Source organism: Tursiops truncatus, chromosome 1, assembly GCF_011762595.2.
Source record: "Tursiops truncatus isolate mTurTru1 chromosome 1, mTurTru1.mat.Y, whole genome shotgun sequence".
NCBI lineage: Eukaryota > Metazoa > Chordata > Mammalia > Artiodactyla > Delphinidae > Tursiops > Tursiops truncatus.
The window spans coordinates 86514302-86529909 of NC_047034.1; positions in this window are offsets into that span (position 1 = coordinate 86514302).

Here is a 15608-nt window from a genome sequence, read left to right on the forward strand (position 1 = left end):
CAGATTCACTGTGAAATGAAGTTGAGTAAATGTTGGATTACTGTCCTTAATCTTGCCTTTTTTCAACCAGCCAGAGTGCTGGTTTTAGAAACAGTGTGCTCATTTATTAAGAAGACAAGAATGTAGAATAGACCTAAAACAAAGGAAAACTCTTTCTGAGGCATTATGGGTCTTAACAATGTAAACAGTTGTATCCTCCAAAAGGCATGGTAATCTGAAATAGAGTTCACCTGAGAGTTCACCTACTCAGAAGGCCTGATCGGAGTATAAAGAGAATGCCTCAGAAATTCTAAAATATGCAGTTGGAATGTAGTGCAGAGGGAAATTCCCCATGTTTGGATAGCTGGCAGCTCAAATGAAAAGCACAAAGGTTCCAGTAGAATCTCACAATGACCAGATCCCAATCCCTGCTGAAAGGAAATCCTGTTCACTTCAAATGTTTGAAGCAAGTAATAAAGTGAATCAAACTAGAACAACAACAAAGCTCATCTCCACCTCAGCTGCAAATCATATTAACTCAGCCTCCCATTCTATAAACGTGACAAAAAAACAGGCATGACCCTTTTGAGAGGCAACTATTATTTTTACACCTACTGTTCTTTTATAGAAAATATGCAGCATACAGTAAGAAATTATAAAGACATGCAAAGGAGCAGAAAAGTTTGATCCAGACAGGAAATAGTCAATAGAAGCAAACTCAGATTGCCCAGGTGTTGAAGTTATCAGAGGTGGATAACTATGATAAAAATGCTGAAGGAGCTAATAAAAAGAGTGGAAAACATTCATGAAAAGGAGAATTTCAGCAGACATGTAGATTTTGAAAAACAAAAAAGAAAATTCTAGAATTGAATATAATATGACTACACAGAGGAAAGGATTGATAAACTTGAAGACAGGGCAATTGAAAGTATAAAAACTGGAAATCAGAAAAAAATAAAAAGAATTGACTATCTGAGTTTTGAAGACAAAATTGAATGGTCTTAGTCTTATAATTGTGTTTCAGAAGAAGAGGATAGAATGGTATTGAAGAAATGTTTGAAAGATATTGACTGAGATCTTGTGCAGAATTGATGGAAATTAACAGAAAATCAACAAAATCAAAAGTGAGGTGTTGGAAATTATAAAATTGATAAACACCTAGCAAGACTAATACATTGTGTTGAATAGTATTCCCCCAAAAGTCATGTCCATCCAGAAATTCAGAATGTGACCTTATTTGGAAATAGGACATTTGCAGATGTAATTAGTTGTGATGAGATCATGCTAGATTAGAATGAGCCCCTAAATCCAGTGACTTGTGTTTTTATAAGAAGACTGCATAGAAACAAAGAAACAGAAAAGAAGGCCAAATGAAGACAGAGGCAGAGATTAGAGTTATGCAGCCTCAAACAAAGAATGCCGAAGATTGCCAGTAACCAGAAACTAGGAAGAGGCAAGGAAGGATCCTTCGCTACGGCCTCTAGAGGGAGCCTTGATTTTGGATTTCTATCCTCCAGAAATATGAGAGAATAAATTTCTTTTGTTTCAAGCCACCCTCTTCATGGTGACTTGTCATGACATCCTAGGAGGCTTTAAAAAAAATAAAAAACAGAAAACACATGACTAATATTGGGAATGAAAAGGACATCACTACATAGCCTATTGACATTAAAGATAGGAAGAGCATGTTATGGACAAGTTTATGCCAATAAATTCAACAACTTATGAAATGGACAAAAGCCTCTTGAACCGTAACTTGTCAAAAGTGATGCAAGTAGAAAAAGAAAATCTAAAAAAAGCTCCACATTTATTAAAATTTTGAATTTATAATTACATATCTTTCCCAAAAGAAACTCTAGGCCTTGATTATTTCACTGTTGAATTCTGTCAAATATTTAAGTTAAAAATAATATTAAGTTCACAAATTCTTTCAAGAAATAGAGAGTTTTTCAACTTGTTTTATGAAGCCAGCATAACCCTGATAAAAAAACTTGACAAATATGAGAAAAGAAAAAGATTACTATCTCTCATGAATACAGATGTTAAGAATACTTAATGAAATAGTAGGAAATAGAACTTAGCAATGAAAAAAAAAGATAGCATGACTAAGTGGGGTTTATTCCAGCAATATAATTTGCCACATTAACATAAAGGAGAAAAACAGACACAAAAAATGGACAAAATTGAACATTCTTATTAAAATTTTCCAGCAAACTAGAAATAGAATTCCACCACTTGATAAAGTACATCTATGAAAATCTAACAGCTGATAACATAATTAATGGTTTAATATTAAATCCTTTTCACTTAGGATTGGAAAGAAGGCAATCTTCTTTTTTTTTTTTTCTTTTGCGGTATGCGGGCCTCTCACTGTTGTGGCCTCTCCCGTTGCGGAGCACAGGCTCCGGACTCGCAGGCTCAGCAGCCATGGCTCACAGACCCAGCTTCTCCACGGCATGTGGGATCTTCCCGGACCAGGGCGCAAACCCGTGTCCCCTGCATCGGCAGGTGGACTCTCAACCACTGCACCACCAGGGAAGCCCAAGAAGGCAATCTTGGCATTGCAATAGAAGCCCTAGTTAATACAAAAAGGCAAGAAAATGATTAAGAGACAAGGAAAAATGGTTGTATGTTTACAAAATCCTATGTAATTTTCAAAACTAATTTTGGACTAATAGGTGAATTTAGAAAGGTCACAGGTTAGAAGTTCAATAATAATGATAAACTGCAGTTCTATATTAACAATGAACACTTGAAAATTAAAAGAATGCTATCTACAATAGCATAAAAGTCACATACCTCAGAATAAATCTAATGATCAATGTATAAGACCTTTACACTGAATACTACAAAAGTTGCTGTGAAGAATTTTAAAATCCCGAAACATTTTTGCCATGTTCATATATCAGAAGACTCAATATAGTTAAGATGCCCACTCTCTATTTGTTGATCTGTGGGTTTAATGTAACCCCTAACAAACTTCCAGGAGGATATGTTGAAGAAATTGACAAGCTGATTGTAAAATTTAGAAATTCACAGCATCTAGAATAGTCAAAGCAGTCTTGAAAAGATTGCACACTATCTGATTTGAAGATGTATCATAATATTAAGACAATGTAGTTATTGACATAAAGATAGATAAATACACCAGTGGAATGGGATTGAGTCCTAAAATAGGCCGCACATACATAGTCAATTTATTTTCAGCCAGGGTCCAAGAAAATTCAATGAGAAAAAGTCTTCAACAGCTGATGCTCTTACACCAGAATATCCAAACGATGAGCTGCAACATTTATCTCAGTCCTGTACAGACATGCTGAGGTTCATCACAGCCCTACAAGAAAGATCCCAAACCATATAGCTTCTAGATGAAAACCTGGGAGGATATCTTTGTGACATCAGGGGAGACAAAACTTTCTTAGAAACACCAAAGAAAATGATATTAAGGACTTTTTCAAAATTTCAGATTTCTGTTTATCAAAAGATATCCCTAAGAATCTGAATAGGCAAACCACAGACTGGGTGAATATATTCACAGTATGTATATTTTTTAAAGAAGTTGTATGCAGAATATATAAAGAACATCAACAAATCAAAAATAAAAAGTCCATGTTCAATTAAGTGTGCAAAGGACAGGTATTTCACAAAATAAAATACATGAATAGACTTGAAAAGGATGTACAACATCAGAGTAATGAAAATAAATGCCACAACCACTACATATCCACTAGTATGGTTATAATAAAAGACTGACAACACCAAATGTTGATAAGACTGAGAAACTGGACCTTTTGTCTTGCTGATAAACCAGTTTGGAGGATGGTTTGGTAGTTTCTTCTAAAGTTAAACTTACATTTACCCAGTGACCCTGAAAAATCCATTCATAGGAATTTACTTAAGAGAAATAAAAACATGTTCACAAAAAGACTAATAAGAAGGCTTCCATGGTGGCGCAGTGCTTGAAAGTCTGCCTGCCGATGCAGGGGACGCGGGTTCGTGCCCTGGTCCAGGAAGATCCCACGTGCCACGGAGCGGCTGGGCCCATGAGCCATGGCCGCTGAGGCTGCGCATCCGGAGCCTGTGCTCTGCGATGGGAGAGGCCACAACAGTGAGAGGCCTACGTACCGCCAAAAAAAAAAAAAAAAAATCTTTCCAGCAATCTTAATAATAGTTTGAGTGTGGCAATAACCTTAGTGACTATCAATATGAAAATGGATAAACAAGTTGAGGTGTATTTATGCAATGGCTTACTGCGTGGCAGTAAAAAGAAAGAAGCTACAGATATGCACAACAACGTGGATGAATCAGAAAAGCATTGTATTGAGAAAAAGAAGTCACACACACACACACAAATATATAAATATAATTCTATTTATTTGAAGCACGAGAGCAGGCAAAAACTATGGTGATAGAAGTCAGAAAGTGATCCTTATGGGAAAGATTTACTGGAAGGGGGCATAAGAGATTGTCATGGGCAGAGTTACATCCCTCCAAAATTTATATGTTGGAAGTTCTAAGTCCTAGCACCCCAGAATATGAATATGTGGAGGATGTCTTTAAGTAGGTGATTAAGTTAAAATAAGGTCATTAGGGTGTGCCTAATCCAATATGACTGGTGTTCTATAAGAAGAAATTGGAACATAGACATATACAGAGGGAAGGCCATAGGATGGCAAAGGAGGAAGACGGCCATCCACAAGCCAAGGAGAGGTCTTAGGAGAAACCAACCCTACCAACACCTTGATCTCATATTTCTCACGTCCAAGACTATGAAAAAATAAATTTGTTTAAGCCACCTAGTCTGTGGTACTTTGTTATGGCAGTCCTAGCAAACTAATATGATAATTTTACTGGGGATGATGCAGACATTCTCCATCTTGAAGTAGATGTGTGTGATAGGTGTATACAGTTTTCAGTTCATTATACTGAACACTTAAGATCTACATGCCTTTATTTTATTTTAATTAAGAAAAGATAAAAGAAGAAAATAGAAAAACAAATAAGACAATTAGCTGATGCTTTGGGGAGAAGTCAGTAAAATAGATAAAATTTTAGCTAACCTTCTTTAAAATAAAGCACAAATGTACAAAATGAGAACTATTAAGGAGAAATAGTTGAAAAAGCAAAAATTTTAAGTAATGAGAATACATAATATAGAAATAAATTTTATATTTTCAACAGTTCTCAAAAATATATAATTTATCAAAATTGATCTATTTTGAAATAGAAAATTTAAACCAACCAATTTCCGTATAATAGAGAACCTCAACATTATGTGTAATTTTTTTGGTAGAAAAATAAAATAACCAAAATTTTGTATGAGGTATAACATAGAGACATACACTCCTGTATTAGTTTGCTAGGGCTTCCATAACAAAATACCACAGATTAGGTGGCTTGAACAGCGAATTATTTTCCTAACGATTCTGGAGGCTAGAAGTCCATGATCAAAGTGTCAGCAGGTTTGGTTTCTTCTGAGTTCTGTCCTTGGCTTCCAGTTAGTTGCCTTCTTGCTGTGTCTTCACACACGTTCTCTATGCATTCACATCAGTGGTGTCTCTTAGTGTGTCCAAATTTCCTTATAAGGAAACCAGTCAGATAGATTAGGGCCCAAACTAACAGCCTCATTTTAATTAAATCACCTCTTGGAAGGACCTATATCCCCAAACAGTCATGTTCTGAGGAGCTGGGGATTAGGATTTCATATGAATTTTGAGGATACAGAATTCAGCTCATAACACATGATTCTTTGGACCCCTGAAAATCATGTTCTCATAGGCAAAATACATTCATCCCCATCACAACTGCCGAAAGTCTTAACCATTCCATCATCAACTCTAAGTCCCAAGTCTTATCTAAATATCATCTAAATCAGGTGGGCAAGAGTCAAAGTATGATTCATCCTGAGGCAAAATTCTTATCCAGCTGTGAACCTGTGAAATCAGATAAGATCTGCTTCCAAAATGCAGTGCTGAAACAGACATAGGATAGACATTTCTATTCCAAAAGGGAGAAATCAGAAGACAGGAGTCATTGGTTCCAAGGGAGTTGAAAACCTAGCAGGGAACATTCCATTAGATTTTTAAGACTAGAGAATAATTTTTTTGTCTCAATGCTCTGTCTTCCAGGCCCACTGGGAAGGTAGTCCAGCCTGAGGCCTTAGGTGTCAGCCCTGCCCTTACAACCCTGGGCAGCAGTCTGACCTACTGAAACCCTGGAGGTGGCTCTGCCATTTGTAATCAAAGAGGAAGCAGCCTTGGCACCTGGACCTGTACCCTATGATCCTGTGGTGGCAGTGGCAGCCCTGTACTGATCTCTGAGTTACCTTCAGAGCCATTCTTCCCTTTACTTGAAGGATAAAACATGTTCCAATTCTGTAGTATCCCAGAAGTCTGATAGCCTGCCTTCATTTTGTCTCATCTCTGTCCCCCTTAGTCCAAGCTAGCAGTGTTTCTGGGTGTAACCCCATCTCTATTCCTGACTTCTGCTGAGACAGCTAATTGGATCCATGAATAACACTGGTGCTGTTAGTCCATTTAGGCTGCTACAGAAATACCACAGGGTGGTTTATAAATAACACACATTATTTCTCACAGTTCTGGAGGCTGGGACATACAAAATCAAAGTGCCAGCAGTTTGGGTGTCTGGTGAGGACCATTTTCCTGATTAATAATTGACTGTCTTTTTGCTGTGTCCTCACGTGGCAGAAGGGGGAAGGGAGCTCTCTGGGTTTTCTTTTTTACGACACCAATCCCATTATGAAGGCTCCACCCTCATCACCTAATCACCTCCCAAAGGCCCTAACTCCAAATACCATCATGTTGGGGATTCAGCATATAAATTTTGGGTGACACAAACACTCTATAGCACACCTGTAATCTCTTTCTCAAATGACTGTTCAGCCATACCCTTAATGTTCTCTCAAAACATGCTTGGTTTTTTTTTTTTTGTTTTTGCAATATGGATGAGCTGAGGATATTCAAAATGATCAAGTTCTGGTTACTTTTTGCTTATCATCTTCAATTTATCTCTCTCCTCTCACATTTTACCATAAGCCGTAAGGAGGAACCAGCCCATTTCAATACTCTGAGTGGAAATCTCCTCAGTTAAATATCCAAGTTCATCCCTTACGAATTCTACTGTCCACAAACACTAGAAAACAGTTTAGCCAAGATATTTGTCACTTTATAACAAGAAACATCTTTCCTCTTCAGTATAATAACATTCCTTATTTCCATTAGAGGTCTCCTCAGAAATACCTTATATATATATATATATATATATATATGTATACACATACATACATTTAATTTTGGCTGCATTGGGTCTTCGTTGCTGCGTGCGGGCTTTTTCTAGCTGCAGCGAGCGGGGGCTACTCTTCATTGCAGTGCACTGTCTTCTCATTGCAGTGGCTTCTCTTGTTATGGAGCACAGGCTCTAGGCTCACGGGCTTCAGTAGTTGTGGCATGCGGGCTCAGTAGTTGTGGTGCATGGGCTTAGTTGCTCCATGGCATGTGGGATCTTCCCAGCCAGGGCTCGAACCCATGTCCCCCACATTGGCAGGCGGATTCTTAACCACTGCACCACCAGGGAAGTCCTTAGAAATACCTTTAATGTCCATATTTCTATCAGTAGTCCTTTCAAAGCAATCTAGGCATTTTCTAACAAGAATCTCAAACCTCGTCAAGCTTCCACTCATTAATTAGTTCTGAAGCCACTTTTTGTTTAGATATTTGTTGTAGAAATACTCCACTTCTTGGTACTAAAATCTGTATTAGTTTGTTAGGGCTGACATAACAAATACCACAGACTGAGATCATCCAAAGTATCTTTGACCACAATGGGGTGATATTAGAAATTAATAGCAGATGGAAAATGAAAATTTGCAAACTGGTGGAAATTAAGCAGCATAATTCTAAAAAAAAATGGGTCTACAAAGAAGTCAACAGGGGAAATTAGAAAACACATAGAGATACATTTTTTTAAAAATTATGGGGCCCAGAAAAAGAAGTGCTAACAGAAATTTATACCTGTGTTTATATTATAAAATGTAATAAAGTACTCTATTAAAACAAGTCAACAATCTAACTTTACAATGTAAAGACTAGAAAAAAACTAAATCCAAAAGTAGCAAAATAAAGGAAATAAGATTTAAGCAGAGCTTAACAAAATAGAGACTAGAAAACCAATAGAGAAAATCAATAAAACAGTTCTTTGGAAAGATCAAAACAAAATTGACAGATCTTTGTCCTGATGGACTGAGAAAAAAACGGAAAAGATTAAAATTACTAAAAGCAGAAATGGGGATATTACTATTGATTCAGAAACAAAAAGGATTATAAGAGAGTACTATGGGCAATTGTATGCCAACAAATTGGATAACCTAAATGAAATGGACAAATGAACTTATCCATAAAACAGAAATAGAGTCACAGATGTAGAAAACAAACTTATGGTTACAAGAAAGTAAGGAGGTGTAGGGATAAATTGGAAGATTGGGATTGACATATACACACCACTATATATAAAATAGATAACTAATAAGGACCTATTTTATAGCACAGGGAACTCTACTCAATAATCTGTAATGGCCTATATGGGAAAAGAATCTAAAAAAGAGTGGATATATGTATATGTATAACTGATTCAGTTTTTTGTACACCTGAAGTTAACACAGAATTGTAAATCAACTATGTTCCAATAATTTTTTTTTAAAAAAAGAAATGGACAAATTCATAGAAACAAAAAACCTACCGAGACTAAATTATGAAGAAACAGAAAATCTGGATAGACCTAAAAGTAATAAGTAGATTGAATCAGTAATCAAAAATCTCCCAACAAGGGGCTTCCCTGGTGGCACAGTGGTTGAGAGTCTGCCTGCCGATGCAGGGGACGCGGGTTAGTGCCCCGGTCCGGGAGGATCCCACATGCCGCGGAACAGCTAGGCCTGTGAGCCATGGCAGCTGAGCCTGCGAGTCCGGAGCCTGTGCTCCGCAACGGGAGAGGCCACAGCGGTGAGAGGCCCGCGTACCGCAAAAAAAAAAAAAAAAAAAAAAAATCTCCCAACAAAGGAAAAGCCCTGGACCTGATGGCTTCACTGGTGAATTCATCAAACACTTACAGAACTAACAGCAATTCTTCTCAGTCTTATTTAAAAAATTAAATAGAAGACTATACTTCCTAACTTATTCTATGAGGCCAGCATTCCCCTTATATCAAAGAAAGACAGACACTACAAGAAAACTATGGGCCAATATCCCTTATGAACATTGATACAGAAATCCTCAACAAAATACCAGGAAACAGAATTTGGCAGCATATTTAAAGGATTAGACACCATGACCAAATGGAATTTATTACTGGAAAGCAAGGATGTTCAACATATGAAAACTGATCAGTGTAATATACAATATCAACAGGCTGAAAGGGAAAAAGCCCGCATGAATATCTCATTTGATTCAGGAAAATCATTTGACAAAATTCAACCCCCCCTTTTTTTTTAAAGATTTTTTTGATATGGACCATTTTTAAAGTCTTTATTGAATTTGTTACAATATTGCTTCTGTTTTATATTTTGGGTTTTTTGTTTTGTTTCTTTGGCCTCAAGGCATGTGGGATCTTAGATCCCCAACCAGGGATCAAACCCACACCCACTGCATTGGAAAGAGAAATATTAACCACTGGACTGCCAGGGAAGTCCCTCAACACCCTTTCGTGATAAAACCACTCAGCAAACTAGGAGTAGACGGAATCTACCTTAACATAATAAAAGCCGTTTATGAAAAACTCACAGTGAACATTATACTCATTGGTGAAAGACTACAAGCATTTCCTCTAAGGTCAGGAACAAGGCAAGGATGCCCTCTTAACACATCTATTCAAAATAGTACTGGAAGTTCTAGCAGAGTAATTAGGCAAGATAAAAAATAAAAGGTATCCAAATTGGAAAGGAGAAAGTAAAATTATTGCTTTGAATATTACGTGATCTAATGTATAGAAAACCCTAAACATTCCACAAAAACTCAGAACTAATAATTTAGCAAAGGAACAGAGCGCAAACCAACACCTAAGAACCAGTTGCATTTCTAAACACTAACAATGAACAATCTGTAAAGGATACTACAAAAGCAATTCCATTTGAAATTGCATTAAAGAAATACTTAGTAAATAACGTAGTCAAAAAGATGAAAGAGTTGTACACTGAAAACTACAAAACATTGCTGAAAGAAATAAAGGAGACATCAATAAATGGAAACACATCCTATATCCATGGATTGGAAGACTTACTATGCTAAATTGTTGATACCACCCAAAGTGTTCTACAGATTCAGTGTAATCCCTAGCAAAACACCAATGACTTTTTTCTTTTTCTTTCTTTTTTTTTTTTTTAGAAATAGAAAACCCGATCCTAAAACTTATATGAAATCTCAAGGGACCCTGAAGAGCCAAAACAATCCTTAAAAATAAGAACAAAGTCGAAGTCAGAGATTTCAAAGCTTACAAAGTGACAATAATCCAAAACAGTGCTGTGTTGGCATAAGGACAGACTTACAGACCAATAGAACAGAAGAGAGAGCCCAGAAATAAATCCTTATATATATGGTCAAATGATTTTTGACAGGGTGCTAAGACCATTCAATGGGGAAATGTCAGTCTTTTCAATGAATGGTGCTGGGAATACTGGATATCCCTATATTAAAGAAAAACGTTGGACCCTTAACTAACACCATATCAAAAAATTACAATGTATCAAGAACCTAAATGTAAGACCTAAAACATAAAATTCTTAGAAGAAAACAGGACAAAACCTTCACAGCATTGGATTTGGCAATGATTTCTGGAATGTGACAGCAAAGGCACAGCTATCAAAAGAAAAAACAGACCAGTTGGGTTTCTTAAATTTTTTTTCAAAAAAATGATGCATTATAAGACACTACCAACAGAGTAAAAAGACAGCACACATAATATTAGAAAATACTTGCAGGTCATATATCTGATAAGGCGTTAATATCCAGAATATGTAGAGAACTCCTAAAACTCAACAACAAAAACCAATAACTCAATTCAAAAATGGGTAAAGGACGTGAATAAACATTTCTCAAAAGAAGAAATATGATATTTTCAATAAACAATGAAAAAATGCTCAACACCACTAATCATTAGGGAAATTTAAGTGAGATACCACCTCAGACCTATTACAATGGCTACTAACAAAAAACAGAAAACGTGCTGGGACTTCCCTGGCAGTCCAGTGGTTAAGACTCCACACTGCACGACCAAAAAAAAAAAAAAAAGAAAGAAAGAAAACAAAAAGTGCTGATAAGGCTGTGGAGAATTTGGGACCCGTGTCATAGCATGACCCATTACTTCATCTCTTTCCTTTATTTTTTGGCCAAATAATATTGCATTGTATAGATATAACACATTTGTTTATCCATTTATCACTTGATGGAAATCTATGTTTCCATGTTGGAACTATTATAAATAATGCTGCTATGAACATTTGAATACAACTTTTTTGTGGATGTATGTTTTCTTTGTTCGGGTGTACAACTAAGGTATGCTGGTTTATGTGGTAAGCATGTTTAATATATTTAAGGCCTTCCAAAAATTTTTTTCAAAGTAGCTACATTATTTTACAATCCTACTAACAATAAACTAGGATCTTAATTTTTCCACATCCTCCTCAACACTTGTATTATCTACCTTTTTAAAAAAGTCATTCTAGTGAATGTGAAGTGGTATCCTATTTGCATTTCCCTAATAAGTAGTGATGTATTATATCTTATCATTAGGTTATTGTCCATCTGTATATCCTTTTGGAGAAATGTCTATTTCAATTCTTTGGCCATTTATAGACTGAGTTGTCCTTATTATTGTTGAGCAGTAGAAATCCTTCATATAGTCTAGATACAAGTCCTTTATTAGTTATGTGATTTTTAAATATCTTCACCATTCAGTGTATTATTTTCATTTTCTTAATGGTATTCTTCAATGCACAAAGTCTTTAATTTTTATGAAGTCCATTTTATCTATTTTTTATCTTTTGTCACTTATGCTTTTGGTATCATTTGTAAGGAATCAATGCCTTACCCAGTTACAGAGATTGATTTCTAAATTTTCTTCCAAGAATTTTGTAATTTTAGCTCTTAAATTTTATCATGCAAAATTAATAATTGTTTTGTATATGATGTGAAGTACAGGTTCAAATTCATTCCTTTGCATGTGAATATCCAGTTGTCTAAGCACCATTTGTTGAAAAGACTACTCTTTCCTAATCGGGTGGTCATGGCTTCCCCATTGAAAATAAGTTTATGATACATGTATGGGTTTATTTCTCTACTTTTAATTCTATTCCCAGTGAGATAGATAGATGACAGATAGATAGATAGATAGATAGATGATAGATAGATAGATAGATAGATAGATAGATAGATAGATAGATAGATAATCCCCATATGGTACAAGAAAGTACCATACTTTCTTGAATACTGTAGCTTTGTAGTAAGCTTTAAAATTCAGAAGTGTGAGTCTTCCAACTATGTTCTTTATTTTAAAGATTGTTTTGACTATTCTGAGTCCCTTGCATTTACTTATGAATTTTAGAATCAGATTGTGAATTTATGCTAACAAACAGTTGGGATTTTGATAAGGACTCTGTTGAATCTGTGTATCAATTTCAGGAGCACTGCCGCATTAACAATCCATGAGCATAAGATACATTTCCATTTATTTAGGTTTTGTTTCATTCCCTTGAGCAATGTTTTGTAGTTTTCTGTGCACAAGTCTTGCACTTGTTTTGTTAAATTTATTCTTAAGTATTTTTGATGCAATTATAAATGGAACTGGTTTTTTAAATTTCATGTTATGCTATTTATTGCTACAGTATAAAAATACAATTGTTTTTATAAATTTATCCTGTAAAGTTGCTGAACTTATTTATTACTTCTGACAGTTTGTGTGCATTCCTTAAGATTTTTTAAAATTGAAGTATAGTTGATTTACAGTACTGTGTGAGTTTCAGTTGTACAGCAAGGTGATTCAATTATATATATAGTTTACAGATTATTTTTCATTATAGGTTATTACAAGATACTGAATATAATTCCCTGTGTTACACAGTAAATCCTTGTTGTTTATCTATTTTATATATAGTTGTTGGTATCTGTTAATCCCATACTCCAAATTAATCCCTCCCTCGCTTTTCTTTCCCCTTTTGTAACATTTCTATGTTTATTTTCTATGTCTGTGAGCCTGCTTCTGTTTTGTATATAGATTCATTTGTATTATATTTTAGATTCCACATGTAAGTGATATAATATTTGTCTTTGTCTGGCTTACTTCACTTGTTATGACACTTTCTAAGTCCATCAGTGTTGCTGCAAATGGCAATGTTTCATTCTTTATTATGCCTGAGTAATAGTCCATTGTAAATAGATAGATACCACATTTTCTTTCTTTCTTTTTTTTTTTTTTTACCGGTATGCGGGACTCTCACTATTGTGGCCTCTCCTGCTGCGGAGCACAGGCTCCGGACGCACAGGCTCAGCAGCCATGGCTCACGGGCCCAGCCGCTCTGCGGCACGTGGGATCTTCCCGGACTGGGGCACGAACCCGTGTCCCCTGCATGCGCAGGCGGACTCTCAACCACTGCGCCACCAGGGAAGCCCACCACATTTTCTTAAGGCACTTATCTGTTGATGGGCACATGGGTTGTTTCCATGTCTTGGCTACTGTAAATAGTGCTGCTATGAACATTGGGGTGCATGTATCTTTTTGAGTTAGAGCTTTTGACTTTTCTGAATACATACCCAAGGGTGGGATTGTTGGGTCATATGGTAGCTCTATTTTTAGTTTTTAATGGAACCTCCATATTGTTTTCCATGGTGGCTGCACCAATTTACTTCCCCACCAACAGTGTAGGAGGGTTACCTTTTCTCCACACCCTCTCCAGCATTTATTATTTGTAAGCATTTTGATTATAGCCATTCTGACAGTTGTGAGGTGATACCTCATTGTGGTTTTTATTTGCATTTCTCTAATAATTAGTGATGTTGAGCATCTTTTCATGTGCCTGTTGGCCATCTGTATATCTTCTTTGGGAAATGTCTATCTGGGTCTTCTGCCTATTTTTAGATTGGGTTGTTTGTTTTTTCAGTATTGAGTTACCTGACCTGTTTGTATATTTTCGATATTAATCCCTTATTGGTCACATCATTTGCAGATATTTTCTCCCATTCTGTAGGTTGTCTTTTCATTTTGTTGATGAGTTTCTTTTCTGTGCAAAAGTTTTTAAGTTTAATTAGGTCCCATTTGTTTATTTTTGTTCTTATTTCTTTTGCCTTGGGAAACTGATCTAGGAAAATATTGCCACAATTTATGTCAGAGAATGTTTTGCCTATGTTCTCTTCTAGGAGTTTTATGCAGTCACGTCCTGTATTTAGGCTTTTAAACAATTTTGTTTATTTTTGTATATGGTGTGAGGGAGTGTTCTAATTATGACTGATTTAAATGTAGCTGTCCAGCTTTCCCAACACCACTTGTTAAAGAGTCTGTTCTTTCTCTACTGTAGATAATTGCATCCTTTGTCATAGATTAATTGACTGTAAGTGTGTGGGTTTATATCTGGGATTTCTAATCTGTTCCATTGATCACTTGTCTGCTTTTGTGCCAATACAAAGCTGTTTTGATTACTGTAGCTTTGTCATATAGACTGAAGTCCAGAAGGGTTATGCCTCTAGCTTTGTTCTTTTCCCTCAGGATTGCTTTGGCAATGCTGGGTCTTTTGTGGTTCCATATAAATTATGATTATTTGTTCTATGGTCCAGCCAGTGTGGAAAATAGTAGGGAGGTTTCTCCAGAAACTAAAAATAGAACTACCATATGACCAAGCAATTCTACTCCTGGGTATGTAACCAAAAAATCCAAAAACAGTAATTCAAAAAACATACATGTACCCCAGTGTTCATAGAAGCATTATTTACAATTGCTAAGTCATGGAAACAACCTAAGTGTTCATCAACAGATGTATGGATGAAGAAGATGTAGCATATATATTCAATGGAATACTACTCAGCCATAGAAAAGAACAAAATTTTGCCCTTTGCAGCAACATGGATGAACTTGGAGAGCCTCATGCTAAATGAAATGTCAGACACAGAAACATAAATACTCTATGATATTGCTTATATGTGGAATCTAAAAAATACAACAAACTAGTAAATATAACATAAAAGAAGCAGACTCAGAGATACAGAGAACGAATAGTGGATACCAGTCATGGGGTAGGGGCAATATAGGGTTAGGGGAATGGGAGATACAAATTATTGGGTGTAAGATAGGCTCAAGGATGTATTGTACAACACAGGGACTATAGCCAGTATTTTGTAGTAACTGTAAATGAAAGTAACCTTTAAAAGTTGTGTTTAAAAAGATTATTTATTCTAGTTCTGTGAAAAATGTCATGGGTATTTTGATAGCGGCTGCATTAAATCTGTAGATTGCTTTGAGTAGTATGGTCATTTTTACCTATAGGATGTTGACAGCCACAGAGCAAAGAGAAGGTTCTATCCCTCATCCAGCACATGCTCAGAATACCACAACACAAATTCCGCCCTCTATCAAGGGGA